Raw genomic sequence first — 13,742 nt, 5'->3', positions numbered from 1 at the left:
TGTGCATCCCGCCTCACACCGTTGACTGCGCCTCTGCGAATTTCTCCCACGCCAAGTCTGTTCGAGGGCCCCGGAGGAAACGGTCCAGGGTCCAGTCCCCCCAGCATCTGCTTCAGGCTTCTGAGTCATCCCGTGGATTCAAAACCCTTAGATTGTTTTTGTTCAAGTGACGTTTCTCAAGGTGCACACATGACGCGGAAATTGATTGAGGCAACACTGAAGGTGATTAGGAAACCGTTCATTGTTTTAAGTTTTTCAAGTAACTCTTTTTGCCTTTAGTTGTACAGCCCTTCAAAACAGAGCTCACGCTTAGGGCAAATTTAATAGAGATCGGCCTCATGATAACAACGCAAAACCCACTCCAATCACTCATTTCCTGTTGCTCTGGGAGAGGGCAGGCGTTTTCCGACAGTCTTTCTGGTGGTTCAGTGAAATTCTTTTAGGAAATACTCCGGAGAATGCCGGTGTCATAAAAGTAGCAAGAGTGGTGCCGTGGTAACAAATCATTGTCTGCAAAATAGATTTAAAAATCCACCCTGTAGTCGTCCTTGCGCATCTGTGCAAGCATGGAGTGCTCCCCGGCGGTAGCCCTGCCCCGGCAGGACGCCCCTCCACCCTGCAGCCCCATAGGGTTCTGCCCTCCCTTCTCTGGGTCCTTGGGCTCACCTCTGCTCAGGCAGAAGAGACCCCTGTCCTTTTCCTTTCTGCATTAAGCACAACGATAAGAAATAGTTTTAAATGGAAAAGAACAACTAGCATTTGTCTAGTGTTCAAGGCACACCAGCATCCATGCAAACTGCTGAGCTGTTCTCACTCCGAACAGCTTTGATGGGGTAATTGAAGTGCCCAAGATGCACGGGATCCTTCCCTGACCGAGGAAGAAAGTGGAGATGCAGAGTGCTTATGACTCAGTCTGGGTCAGTCTGGGTCAGCTGTTTCGCACGGAGCAGGGCCGGGCTTTGAAGCCAGACCAGCAGGACACCAAACTCTTCCTTGTGGATGGAAACATGGGCTTGGCTGGAGAACCTCAATGCTGGCCTCATTCCAGCGGTTCAGGGGTCCCCGCAGGGTCCCCCACACCCTCACTCCTGGCCTGGGGCCTGGTCCTGGGGCGGCAGCAGTGCCCATGGGCCCTCAGCAACTGCGTGGCGTGTCTGTAAGTAGTATTTCAGGTCTGCCTCCTCCCCGCCCTAAAGATCAGGTGGCAGCGGCCCCAGGGAGGTAAGGAAGTGGTGGGTACTACGCAGCAGCGTCGAGACGGAGAGCACACCTTTCCTCACCTGAAAGCATCTGCCGCGCTCCTGCCTGAGACTACACTGCCTTTCTGGGGGCAGCACAGACTTGGGGTCCTCTAGGGATGACTTCAGTCTCCGTTTCTATCACTTCTTCTGTGATGGTAAATTATCAGTCTCCGTGAGCCTCACTTAGTCAGCATGGACACAGGAACGGCAAGCCCCATGCCCTGAAAGAAAAATGTGCCCCCAGCTACCTGGCGTCACCACTGCTTCCCAGCGCTTCTGTTTTCAGTATTTTCATTCTGCGTTTGGGCTCCCCCAGTGTACCAAATTTCCAGAAATGCTTGCAGTCGCATATCCTATGTCCCATGTTTCTTCACCTCTGCATGCAGATGCTCTAATCTCGAGAGAAGCAAGGTGTTCTAGGTCCTGTTCCTTTGCTAAAGTTTATCTAACTAAGGAAATAGGTTGGAGGCTTCCCACTCTCATTTTAGTGGAGGGTTTTGCTGCTGGCCTCTAAGAATGACCGTTTCCAGGTCTGTTGCCCCGGGCAGTGTGCGGGGACCGTCAGGCAGCATCACAGAAAGGTAGTTCCGGCCTGTGGATATTTGTGTCTGACTCAGTCTCTCTGGTGAGAGTTTTGCTTCTTGCAGGGGGTGGGGTGTTGAGGCACAGACGAGGTAAGCGTTAGGGAGATGGGGACAGTAACACGGCGGACCTGCCTTAGCTCGTTTACAAGGGGCCTGTTCACTTTGTCTCCACCACACTATTACCCCTCTGGTTGATGCTCATTGTTTCCAAAGTAGGTTTGGTTTATTGGTGGATATAAATTTTTAAACATAATTTTGCCTTGGACAAAATCCATGACTACCCAAGGGGGGAAACATTCTTTGGAAGAAAATGCACATAAACGAGTAGTTTTTATAGAGCTGGAATAATGATTCCATTCTGATACCGTATGAGCGTGGCCAGGGCTTGGTGCTCCAAGTTCACGCCACAAGCTCACCTGTCCTCACTCTGCCCTCTGCAGAGCACCTGTGCATGCAAGGCTGAAGGAAAGTAAAAACAGGGAGGTCGGTAGTAGGTCTGCTTTCTATTTTACCTAATTAAAAAAATTGTCTTCCCACCATGAATCTTCATGTAGCTGTAAAATAGGCTTTATTACACTGAATATGAATTCTTCATTATATTGCAAAACCAGCAACAATCCATTATTGTGTTAAACTGAGGTAATAAAAGGTTTATGTCCTTTCCCCAGTGTGAGTTACATACAAAGATTATCTCCTGGAAGATGGAATGAGGCTCAAGTCACTGCATTTCATATTCCATCTGATGGGACTGCATTAGCCATCACACAACTCGGTCTTCACCAAATGCGCTTCCTGATGAGAGGCCCAACGACCACAAGCACATTCCTGTTGCAGAACAACACTCTATGACTTGGCAATTGTTGGATTTATCCCAACGTAATCTAATTAGTCTAACGTCTCAGGACTTAGAAATATAGTAAGTATGCAGTCCACACCATAAATGCATAATAAATAAGATGCAAATCTAGTAAATTCATCTACAGTTTTATGGTTATTAAGTTCCCAAGGGGCCATAACTGACTTCTTTGTCAGGGACCCCCACGATGCCTCCCGCAGTGGCCGCAACACAGGACACTTCTCCACGAAGGACACGAAGCAGGACTGTGAAAGAGGTGGAAAAGGCAATTTCTCTCTCTGACCACACTGCCACGTGGCACCATCCCGGAAATCACCAGAAGATGTGGAATAAAGTGCGATAGTTCATCGTCAGCATCTGTGATGCTTGGTCATTTTTCGTTAGTTTCCTTTTACAGCCAAGGTCGAAAAGATGACATTGGAATTCAAAAAGATAAAAAACGTGGGAGTAGCAGATTAATCTTTTGTCAGCTTGACAAGGGCCACTTGCCGAAAACTGTTAGAAAATAAGCCTGTACTTTGTAAAGCGGGACTGTAGCAAAATGATGAATGTGATCGGGAAAGATAAATGCACAGGAATGGAAACATAGCCAACCGAGCAGAGCATGACTGTTAGAGGGAATCTGACCTCCCCGCTGTCCTCCTCTCTCCTGGGTAAGAAGGCAGTTGAGTCTCTATCTGGCACCAGACAAAGTTGATGAAGGATTTGGTGGCCCCATGTGCACGCACAGAGGACTGGCAAGGTGGTAACTAAAACTAAAGCCAATGAAGGGCTTCTTTGAAAATAAATTGCATAGTAGTTAACTGGTATTTACTTATAAGGTTAAAAATTTGCAATTAATTACAGCTACTCTATAACATGCTATTTGTAAGCTGACTGCTGGGCCTTTCTCCACAGTTAGTGACTGAACAGACCAGAGAACATGACCATGTTGCTCTGCAAGCTGGATGGCATGACCCGGGACATTCATGTGGGACACTAACCTGGGACACTCACCTGGCCACTCACCTGGGACATTCACCTGGGACACTCACCTGGACACTCACCTGGGACACTCACCTGGCCACTCACCTGGGACATTCACCTGGGACACTCACCTGGACCTGGGACATTCACCTGCGACACTCACCTGGGACACTCACCTAGACACTCACGTGGGACATTCACCTGGGACACTCACCTGGACCTGGGACATTCACCTGGGGCACTCACCTGGGACACTCACCTGGGACACTAACCTGGGACACTCACCTGGGACACTCACCTGGACATTCACCTGGGACACTCACCTGTGATACTCACCTGGACACTCACCTGGGACATTCACTTGGAACACTCACCTGGACCCTCACCTGTGACATTCACCTGGGACACTCACCTGGGACACTCACCTGGACACTGAACTGCAGAGACTCAAGTTGCTTACCTTTTTACTTGCATCATGCTCTTGCCTGTTTGCTTTTCTTCTCTGTAATTCTCTCTTTTTTTAAGACTATTCATTTGAGAGGGAGAGAAAGAGAACATGAGCAGGAGAGAGGGGCAAAGGGAGAGGGAGAAGCAGGCTCCCTGCCAAGCAGAGAGCCCGATGCGGGGCTCCATCCCAGGACCCTGATATCATGACCTGAGTGGAAGGCAGACACTTAACAGATTGAGCCCCCCAGGTGCACCTGCAATTCTCTTTCTTGAGTTACGCTCTTGTGCTGTCCATATAGATCCCCCAATTGTGTTCTTGGCGCCTTCCTTGGTTCAGGACACTCCTGTCTATCTTGAGGAGGCTTTTCTCGATTGCTGCAATCATGTGGAAGCAGAGACAGGGCTGTTTTGAAGCCTTAGCAGATTGTATTGACTCCACTGCCTTTAGATATCTGAGCCCCACTGTGTGCACAAGACAAGACGCGGGGTACTGTTATCACTACATCCATACAATCACAGCCCCTCTGCCTTAACCAGCAGGTAGGCTGGCACATTCAGGAGTGGTGATTCCACCAACATTATTATCTTGGCTTCTGATCTTGGGGTTGCACATTCTGTTGCAAGTGTCCCATGCCCTAAGTATCTCCCTGAGGACACTGACAAAATTTCACATAAAATCAGCATTTGCTGTACTTCTTGGCAGCAAGAAGGTTACTTGTGCATTTGACTTGCCCATTACTGACATACCAACTACATACAAAAATTACATGAATTCTACATGTCTATTGCAAATGCAAATGGTAATAAATAAAAAAGACTTATTTTTTGGAGGTTGTCATTTTACTTAACTGTGGAAGCAAGTGATAGAAGATCCCAGGATAAGAATTGGGAAGTAAAATGCTGAAAGAAATCAATCACAGCAGTTTCACTTCAGACTATTTCCATGTATCAGAGATTCAGTGCCAAGTCATTTCTCAGTTTTGATTGAAGAGCTCTTCTGCAGAAAGAGGAAGGTCCTAGGTTTGCACCCACATCTCTCCTGCTCCCAGGTCCCTCAGCTGAGAAGAGGCATCCCAATTCAGCCATCACCCCGCCATGATTCCTGACCACAGCTCCTTCCTTGCTCAGGTTCCTGAATGTCTCTATCACTGGACTTACAAGACCTCCCTCTGAGCAGAGGACCCCTTTTCCTCATTGTGTGACTTTCCTTGGCCAACAGCTGATGTGGGAAACACTGACAACCGTTAGTTCTCAGAGAAAAGCAAGTTAACCCACAGAGAAGACATTTTTCTCCTGGTATGGATGAAATAAAAAAATAGACAACAGCTAATGTTGGCAAGGATGTGGAGCAATGGAACCACCGTACATCTCTGGTGGAAGAGTAAAATGGTCCAACCACTGTGCAAAAGGGTTTAGTCATTTCTTAAAAGTTAGCATGCACCTAGTCTATGGCCAATTCCATTCCTAGAGAGTGACTGAAAAGAGATGAAGACTTGTGGTCTCATAAAGACTTGTACGAGACCATCCAAAGCAAACACACTCATGATAGCCAAAAGCACATTCAAATTCCATCAACAAGAGGAGATCAACTGTTGGATGTATATCCACGCAAAGGAATACTGCTTAGTAATTAAAGAGAGCAAACGATCGATACATGCAGCATCATGATGACTTTCACAGACATTGTGTTGAATAAAAGAAGCTAGACAAAAAGATCTTAGGTTGTATAATTCCGTGTATATGAAATTCAAGAACGGACAAGCATCATGTAGTGTTAGAAACCAAGACAGGAGTTGCCTCTGGAAAAAAGAACAGGAACTTTCTGGTGTGAGGGAAATATCCCATATCTTATTTGGGGTGTGGTTACCTGGGTATATATAAATGCCCAAACTTGTCTTTAAACTTTGTCCTTAAACTGTGTGCACTTTATAATTTATAATCTAACCTGGCCAAGTAGGACTTAAGCTTATGTTTCTTTACTCTTAATAGCTTTCCCATCATATCTCTATAGCCAAGGGAATTTCCCTCTTGTACATTCTTCTGGATAAAAATGTAGTTTCTACACTAATAATCCTTCCCTTTCAACAAAGATCTCAAATGCATAGAATGCCAACCACGGAACAGGCTCAGTGCACAAAGCTGGGCACACCTTGAGGGAGACGAGAGGCGTGGCCTTTGTTTACAAACAAAGGCCTTTGTTTACAGAGGTCACGCTCTGTTCGCTGGCCTGTGGCATGTGGGTCACAGCAGTGTTTGGACTGCTGCAGCGTTCAGGAAATTATTAAATCGAATGAGTGAAGGGTTTAAGAGCTCCGCAGGTGGTCACTGTCCCCACCACTCTGTCCTTGAACAGCCCACTTTACTCACCATGGTGGTGTTTCCGTGTTCACCTCTTGGCTAGGCATAATCAACCAGGCAATCTGGGAGAAGCTGGCATCGGGTTTGGAAGGGGACAGGTTTGGTAGGGTGTGGGGTTCAGAGAGGGAACAACACTTATTTTAGACCAGCCAGGGGGTAGAACTCAGTAAAAGACAAAGTGCAGGGGAGGGAGCTTTCAGGAAGAAGAAGGTCCACAGGCAAGTGCAGGATCCAGAAGGAAGAGCTTGCGCCCTTTATAGGAACTGAAGGAAATGCATAAGCAAGGGGTGGGCAAGGGCAGGGGGAGATAGGAGAAATGAGGAGCTGCTATGTCATAAAAGGCCTTGAGTTTCTGGGACGGAGCCCAAACCTCTTCCTGAGGGCAGTGGATAGCTACTGGTAAGGGGAGCATGCTGTGAGCAAGTGAGAGTTTGGGGGTGGGAAGGGCCACCCCAGGCAAAGACATGGAGTCAGGAAGCTTTTCCCCATGGGGGTGGTCCAGACAGGGAGTGGGGGTGTGGGGGGAGAGTGGATATGAATCTGTAGGAGTTTGGGAGGTCAATGCACAGGGCTGAGTCAGTGAGGAAACATGCTTTAGCTTGGGAGCTGCCTGGAGTATGGACACAGGAGAGGGGTGTGTCACGGCACTGAACTCCCTATGGGACCACCAAGACATCCCCAGGAGCATTGAGTATTTGGTTCTCAAACAGGAAAAAACGTTTTATCTTCCATTTAATGAAGGATTAGATTCCGTTTAATGAAGGATTAGATTCGGTCCCCAGAATCAGACCTGTTCTCTGCCCCTGAAACCAGGAGCTAATTCCTTATGCATCAGAGCGTTGATGGGCCCATGTGGTTGAACAATCCCAGTAGATGAGGATCTGGGAAGATGGCACCAGTGCCCAGTACAAAAGACCCCACAGGCTCTGAGTGGGTCCCTGCCATCTTTGAACCCAGCACAGAACTTGCCAGAATGCAATGATCTTATCTCAGCAAAGGGACAGGAAACCTCAGCCTTAGAAGGGGAATGGCTTCTGCGTGTTGGAAATAGCAGATGCCCACTACAGACCCCTCTGGTGAAGGAAAGAGATTCTTTCTCATTTAGGGATTTAAAACATTAGAAAAGGCCTGAAAAGAGGCCTCCACACATATTTGGAAGAGACAGCAGCATCTCTTGTCTCTTGTTGTCTCTTTGTCTCCTGTTTGCTCTGGCTTGCTGGAGTCCACATACACTCTGTTGCTCTTTTGAAGTCTGATGGAATTTAATGTGGAAACGGTCCATTCTCTGTAAGATCTTGCACCTCACGTCTTGATCTCCCTAATTCCAAGTCAATTCTTTCTTTCAGCTTCATTGAGGAATAATTGACAAATAGACTTGTAATATATTTAAAGTGTACAAAGTAGTGATTTGATACACATACACATTTTGAAGGGTTCCACAACTGAGTTAGTTAACACTCCTTCAGCTCACCTCATATATTTACCTTTTTTTTGGTGAGAATCAGGCCAACTCTTGACTACCATAATTCAAAGCTAGGTTTTGATGATATTAATGTGTTATCCAGGAAGACATGGTTTCTGTTGCTCTTCATGAGATTTCCGACTGTGATATGTACAATGGAACAATGGCAAAAAAAAAAAAAGAAGATTAAAAGTTGAGTTTGCACCTATAGTAACTGAGTTCAGGGAACTGCACGGTCTTCACGTATCGTCTTAGCCAAGACTCAAAGCTTACCATGGGCTGGCTGTGTACAACGGTTCCCAAGACAAAAAATGAATGATAGGACCCAAGAGGTAAAGACAGAAACAGAGGTAGAGATAGGAATGGGGGGATGCTCCAAACTTCTTCCCTGTGAGCTGTGCCCTTGGGCAGTTCACCAGTGTAGATGGAAGAAAATAGACCCAAACTGTAGTTCAAGCCATCAGCAAAGCTGGACAATCAGCATCCTGTAATCTGACCCAGTATACTCCAATTTCTTCTGGTTGAAGAAGAATGGAGACTTCCTTCTCCCCAGAGAAGGTTTGGGTTGGGAGGTGCAGTCTCTCCTCAGGATGTGACGTCACTGCCTGTAACCCGCGAGTACGTCCTAGCTCAGAGTTACCGTAAAGCCCTCCAGGGAGACCGCACCTGAATGTTGCCTGTGGTAAGCCAAACCACAGGAAAGGGGGCATGTGCAGGGTATAATTACAATTACAGGCTCTCTAGAAAAATGACCAAAGATAGCAAAGATCTTTGGAGTAAATGGGCCTTCAGGAGCTCAGATGCTGTGATTGTTCTGACTTTGTGCTGGCCTTGCATCATGCTGACAACATTAGTAACCAGCTCAAGCCTTCGGCTCTGATGAATCCCAGAGTCTCCTTCTTTTCATTACTGCCCACGTGGCAGCTTAAATGTGTGATTGCCTCTGTTGAGCTGTGAATGAAGACTGCGTTTGCACTCGAGATGTTATTGATATGCGGTGGGCGCTCGCACATCTTAGATGTGAAATGAGAGGGATATTGGATAACATGACTTCAACAAGAGAACATTTTTTCCTATGCTTATCCAACATTCCCAGTAGAGGGTTAGCTCCAGTAGGCAGCTTGGGATATGGACTCGATCCTAGCATCATATGATCAATTTCTTGTATAGTTTTCGGGTGCTGTCACATGGTTCATTATCCAGTAGCTTCAACATTTATGTAAATTTTAGTCTCATATCTTCCCCATCTCCAGTTTGAGTCTCAACTGAAAGTCAAAGCTTTCCACTGTTTTTAGAAGGAAACATGTCTTCATGGGGGGATATCCCCATTCAGGGGTGAATTTTACATGCTAAACTGTGACCCAGTGTAGTTGTATATGATATTTCAGATTCATTTACGGAGTTATTCCTATAACTAACATTTATTACATTATTAATATGTGTAATGATCATGATACCGTTCAGGAAATGCAGAAATAAATGGTTTCCCCTCAAACATTTCAGTAGTTGAGTGTCTTAGTTTGTGACCTACAGACCAAATTGTTTGTTATTTACATAACAAGAGACTTGCTCTTCTGAGGGTCAGAGATTCTTGTTAGAGAAGGGACCGCGATGGGGGCGCCTGGGTGGCTCAGCTGTTAAGCGTCTGCCTTCAGCTGAGGGCGTGATCCTGGAGTCCTGGGATCGAGCCCCACATTGGGCTCCCTGCTCAGGGGAAAGCCATGCTGCTCTCTGTCACACTCCCCTTGCTTCTGTTCTCTCTCTTGCTGTCTCTCTCTGTCAAATAAATAAAATCTTAAAAAAAAAAAAAAGAAGGGACTATGAAGAGCAAAGATCCATCCCCACGTGGTGGTGCAGGCTGTCCAGGGTCCCCTTCAAGCCTCTCCTTCCCATGCCATCTGAGGTGGCCAGCGGCGAGGAAACGCACCAATTCACAGTCCTTCCCACAGACGCCTCAGCACTTTGCTCAGATTTACAGTATTTACCAAACTGGACGTATAGCCCCCAGGCTACCTCCGCACTTACCTGTGAGTTTCTCTATGATTTGTCCACCTGTCATTTAGCAACAACCTGGGGCAGGGAGGCCAGAGAAGGCTGGCTGACCACACTGTCCAGCGAGCTGACACTGCAGTTACTGCTGATGGTCAGTCAACCGCTGGTCTTCCCACTCCAACATGAGCTCCATCTGTGCGAGAACTGAGCTTGTCTTATTCACTCGCACGTCTGTAGAGCGTGGCTTCCATGTGGCATTCAGTGAACATTTGTTCAATGAAGGAATGCATAATCGGGTGTGGATTAAATAATGAACTTCTGGGGCAGTGCTAGCGTTCCAGTGGTGAACAAAAGAATCAGCTAAAGCAAGTACATCCCTCAGTAATTTCAAGGCTTCCAGGTTCTGCTACTGGAAGGCTTGTCTGTACTATTGGTGAAGAAATTCCAGGACCCTATTCTTATACTTTCTCATCTCCAAAAAGAGATCCACAAAGGAAACCATGAAAGAATGTGAGCAGCATTAAATGGTTCTCGTTGATTCTGTTCATGGGGAATTGATAGGGCACGGGTGGTTTTGCTCCTGAGGCCAGATCCCGGGGTGGGAGGTGGGGGGGGGTCACTCCAGAGTGGTTTCCACCCTGTGTGCAGATACCAGGGTCATCCAGCTACAGGACAGCAGCAGTGAGGAAAACCTGCTCCCTTTGGATTTGTTTGTCCTGTATAGAATTACTTTTGTTGGGATTCATAATACAAAATACAACTTTTCCTTTGCTTTGCTTTCCCTCCCTCCCTCCCTCCCTCCCCCTTTCTTTCTTCCTTCCTTCCTCCCTCCCTCCCTCTCTCTCTCTCTTTCTTTTCTTTCAACGCTTGGTTCCTCTGGTTCCAGGGCAAGCTTGCAGGTCGTATAGACCCACCTTCCTCTGCTCCTCCTTACCAGAGCCAACTACATGGTGTGAAAATATTTCAACAAGGGCTCAGAAAAGCAGTGTGCATGGCCTCCTGGCTAGACTGCCTATGTCTTGCTCCTCAGTTCGCTGCCACACTCAGAGATGCTGGGGTAGAGAAAGGGATCAACCCTTTCTGGGTCAGACATCCAGCAAAGGTCCAGTCACCTGCGGGCATGTCACAGGTGTATGTGGTGACGTCCCTTGAGAGGGCACGTGAGTGATTATGAGACACCAGCAAAGGACGCAAGTGAGCACACCAATGCATGTTTACCATTTTCAAGAAGTAGGGCGAATGTGGTAAGTATGGGTGATGACAAAAATCAGTAACTAGTTCGTGTTGGGAGTGGTGGAATCTGACCTAGGCTTGGTAAGGAGGAAGTGATGGAGGACAGAGGGTGGGTGAGGAGGAGGGGAAGGCCCACGGCACCAGGCCGCTCCTTCTTGGTCCGTCTGGTGCTCTCCTGTTGGGCTCAGATGGGCCTCAGTGTCGGCCCCAGGCCAGAATTGGCTGCGAAGGCCGGGTCCGCAGCTGAGGAACCAGTGCGGCTGTCTGTGGGGGCAACCCAGGGATAGAAGGTGCAAGAAGACAGCGGGTGTGCCTGCGTGTGGTCACCAGAGCGCCAGAGCAGGACCTGAGCCCCGGGTCTGCCCGGCCAGCATTGACCAGACCTCATGCACCCTGGGTCAACACCTTGGCCTCCGTCTCCTTGTGTGGGAATGCAGGGCCGCCAAACCCGATTCTGGGTTTGAACCTTTACAATGTAATGTTGACCCAGTCTTTTTGTTAACAAATGGATCTATCAAATCAGTCTGAGTAAGTGAGAATTTGCCCCAGTTTCCCTGCTGGTGTATCTTTTTCAGATACTTGAGAGCAGTTGCTCGTAATGGTTTTTTGCTTTTAAGTGACCACCCAGAAGATTGCCCTGGGCACTGTATTTGGTTTTTATTTTGTAACTAATAGTCACTGTTAGAGTTATTGATTACAAGTTAGTGTATTTCATTTTAAAATTTGTAGAAAAGGGGCGCCTGGGTGGCACAGCGGTTGGGCGTCTGCCTTCGGCTCAGGGCGTGATCCCGGCATTGTGGGATCGAGCCCCACATCAGGCTCCTCTGCGGTGAGCCTGCCTCTTCCTCTCTCACTCCCCGTTTGTGTTCCCTCTCCCCCTGGCTGTCTCTATCTCTGTCGAATAAATAAATAAAATCTTTAAAAAAAAAAAAAATTTGTAGAAAATAAGGAAAACCATACCAAAGGAGGAAAAATGATTTCATTGACCAAAGGTAACTCATGTTTCACAGTTTCGCATGTTTTTATATCTCTAACTACCCATATTTACACATGATTTTTTGCGCGTTTATGAGGGTTATACTGTAAATTAGTATTGAACATATTAAGACTCATATGATTTTATATGGCCAGATATGTAAACATAATATAAATGCAGTAAAAGTAATGCTCAGAGTGTTGATTTAAGGTGAAGAAAGGCCCAGGACTACAGAACCCAGAGGTTCACTGAATGTTTCTGACCACCTGCTATGCGGCCCTCGAGGAATCCCCGGGATGAAAGGCACACAGACGTGCAAACGGAAAGCAGGGATGCAGAGTGAAGTGTGTCATCTGGGAAGTGTCTGCAAGGAGAAGGGGTCCCTGAAGAAACTCCTACTGGGAGTAAATCGTCAGCATTTTTAGGAATAAAGAGACACAAGCTCAGAATTGGGGGTAAAGAGACGGAGGGTGACTGGCAGAGGTGAGAAGGGGGACACGCCCGGCAGCAGGTGGAGAGAGCCGTGCCCGGGCGGGTGTGCTCTGCAGGTGGGGGCCTGTCCAGCAGCAACCTGGGAGGGACTCCCCACTCCTGAGGGAAACTACTCTCCGTGTTTGCGTTTAGAGTAAAAGTGACATTTCTGCAGAAGACGAATAACGCGACTGCCAACGCGTCCACGCTTGGGGTAAGACTGCCTTCATCTGCCCTGACCATCGGCGCAGCTTACAGATCTGCGTATGGATCCGTCTGATGCTCGCCTTGGTGAGGGTAGGTATTTGCTATTAACTCTCCCCAGTGGATCAAAGGTTGCCACAGGTTTTGACTGCACGCTCCAGTTGTTCTCAGATGTGTTTATGTTAGAGAGCTCACCAATATAATTTTCATTATGAAAACACAAAGAAAAAATCACTAACCAATGAAATTAAGAATTTCTTTTAAACACTGTAATATTTTCTTCTTGGATCCCATTCCAGAGCCCGCTGGTGATGTACTCTCTGTTACTCGTGCAGGCGGGTGAGCGCAGGGGGGCGGGAGCAAGGTCTCTGGTCCACTGGGCCCCTCTGCTCTTCCCTGTGGGGCTGCAGTCACACGGGGCTACCACTTTGCACACAAGACCTCCATCAGCTTGTATTTTTTCCCTCATTTCCCACCTATGATAAAGCAAGTTGAGGTGAGGACAGCCGGTGTCATTGTGGGCCCCCCAAATTACAGACTAAATGAACATTTGCTAAAAAGAGACAGGCAGCCATAAGTGGTCAAGGGAAGTACGGATCCCTGTTAGAGTTTCTCGACCCAACGGAATCAAAGGTCCAGAAAAATGAGACACAGTCTGGGGTGTGCCATGTAAGTGAATCGAAACCTGCATTTCAAAATGCAACCTGAATAAATGAATTTATTCAGTTCTGCGATCCTTTAAAAGGGCACATTTTAGATGCCTCACGGCTCAGCAGAGTTCTTTGTGGAGTATACTAACTTCTAAGGTATGTGGTTTAGTAAATATTTCAACAATCTCACAGATGCCTTAGACCTCTTACCACCTCAGTTAATTTAAGGTTGACTTTGCTGAATTACTTAGCTGACCCGTGGAATACAGTGGTGTAGACAGCAGCACGTCTTAAAGGACTGA

The sequence above is a fragment of the Ailuropoda melanoleuca genome, chromosome 4 (genome assembly GCF_002007445.2).
Source record: "Ailuropoda melanoleuca isolate Jingjing chromosome 4, ASM200744v2, whole genome shotgun sequence".
Lineage (NCBI taxonomy): Eukaryota > Metazoa > Chordata > Mammalia > Carnivora > Ursidae > Ailuropoda > Ailuropoda melanoleuca.
The sequence above is the reverse complement of the archived record's forward strand: the minus strand, read 5'-3'. Positions refer to the sequence as shown.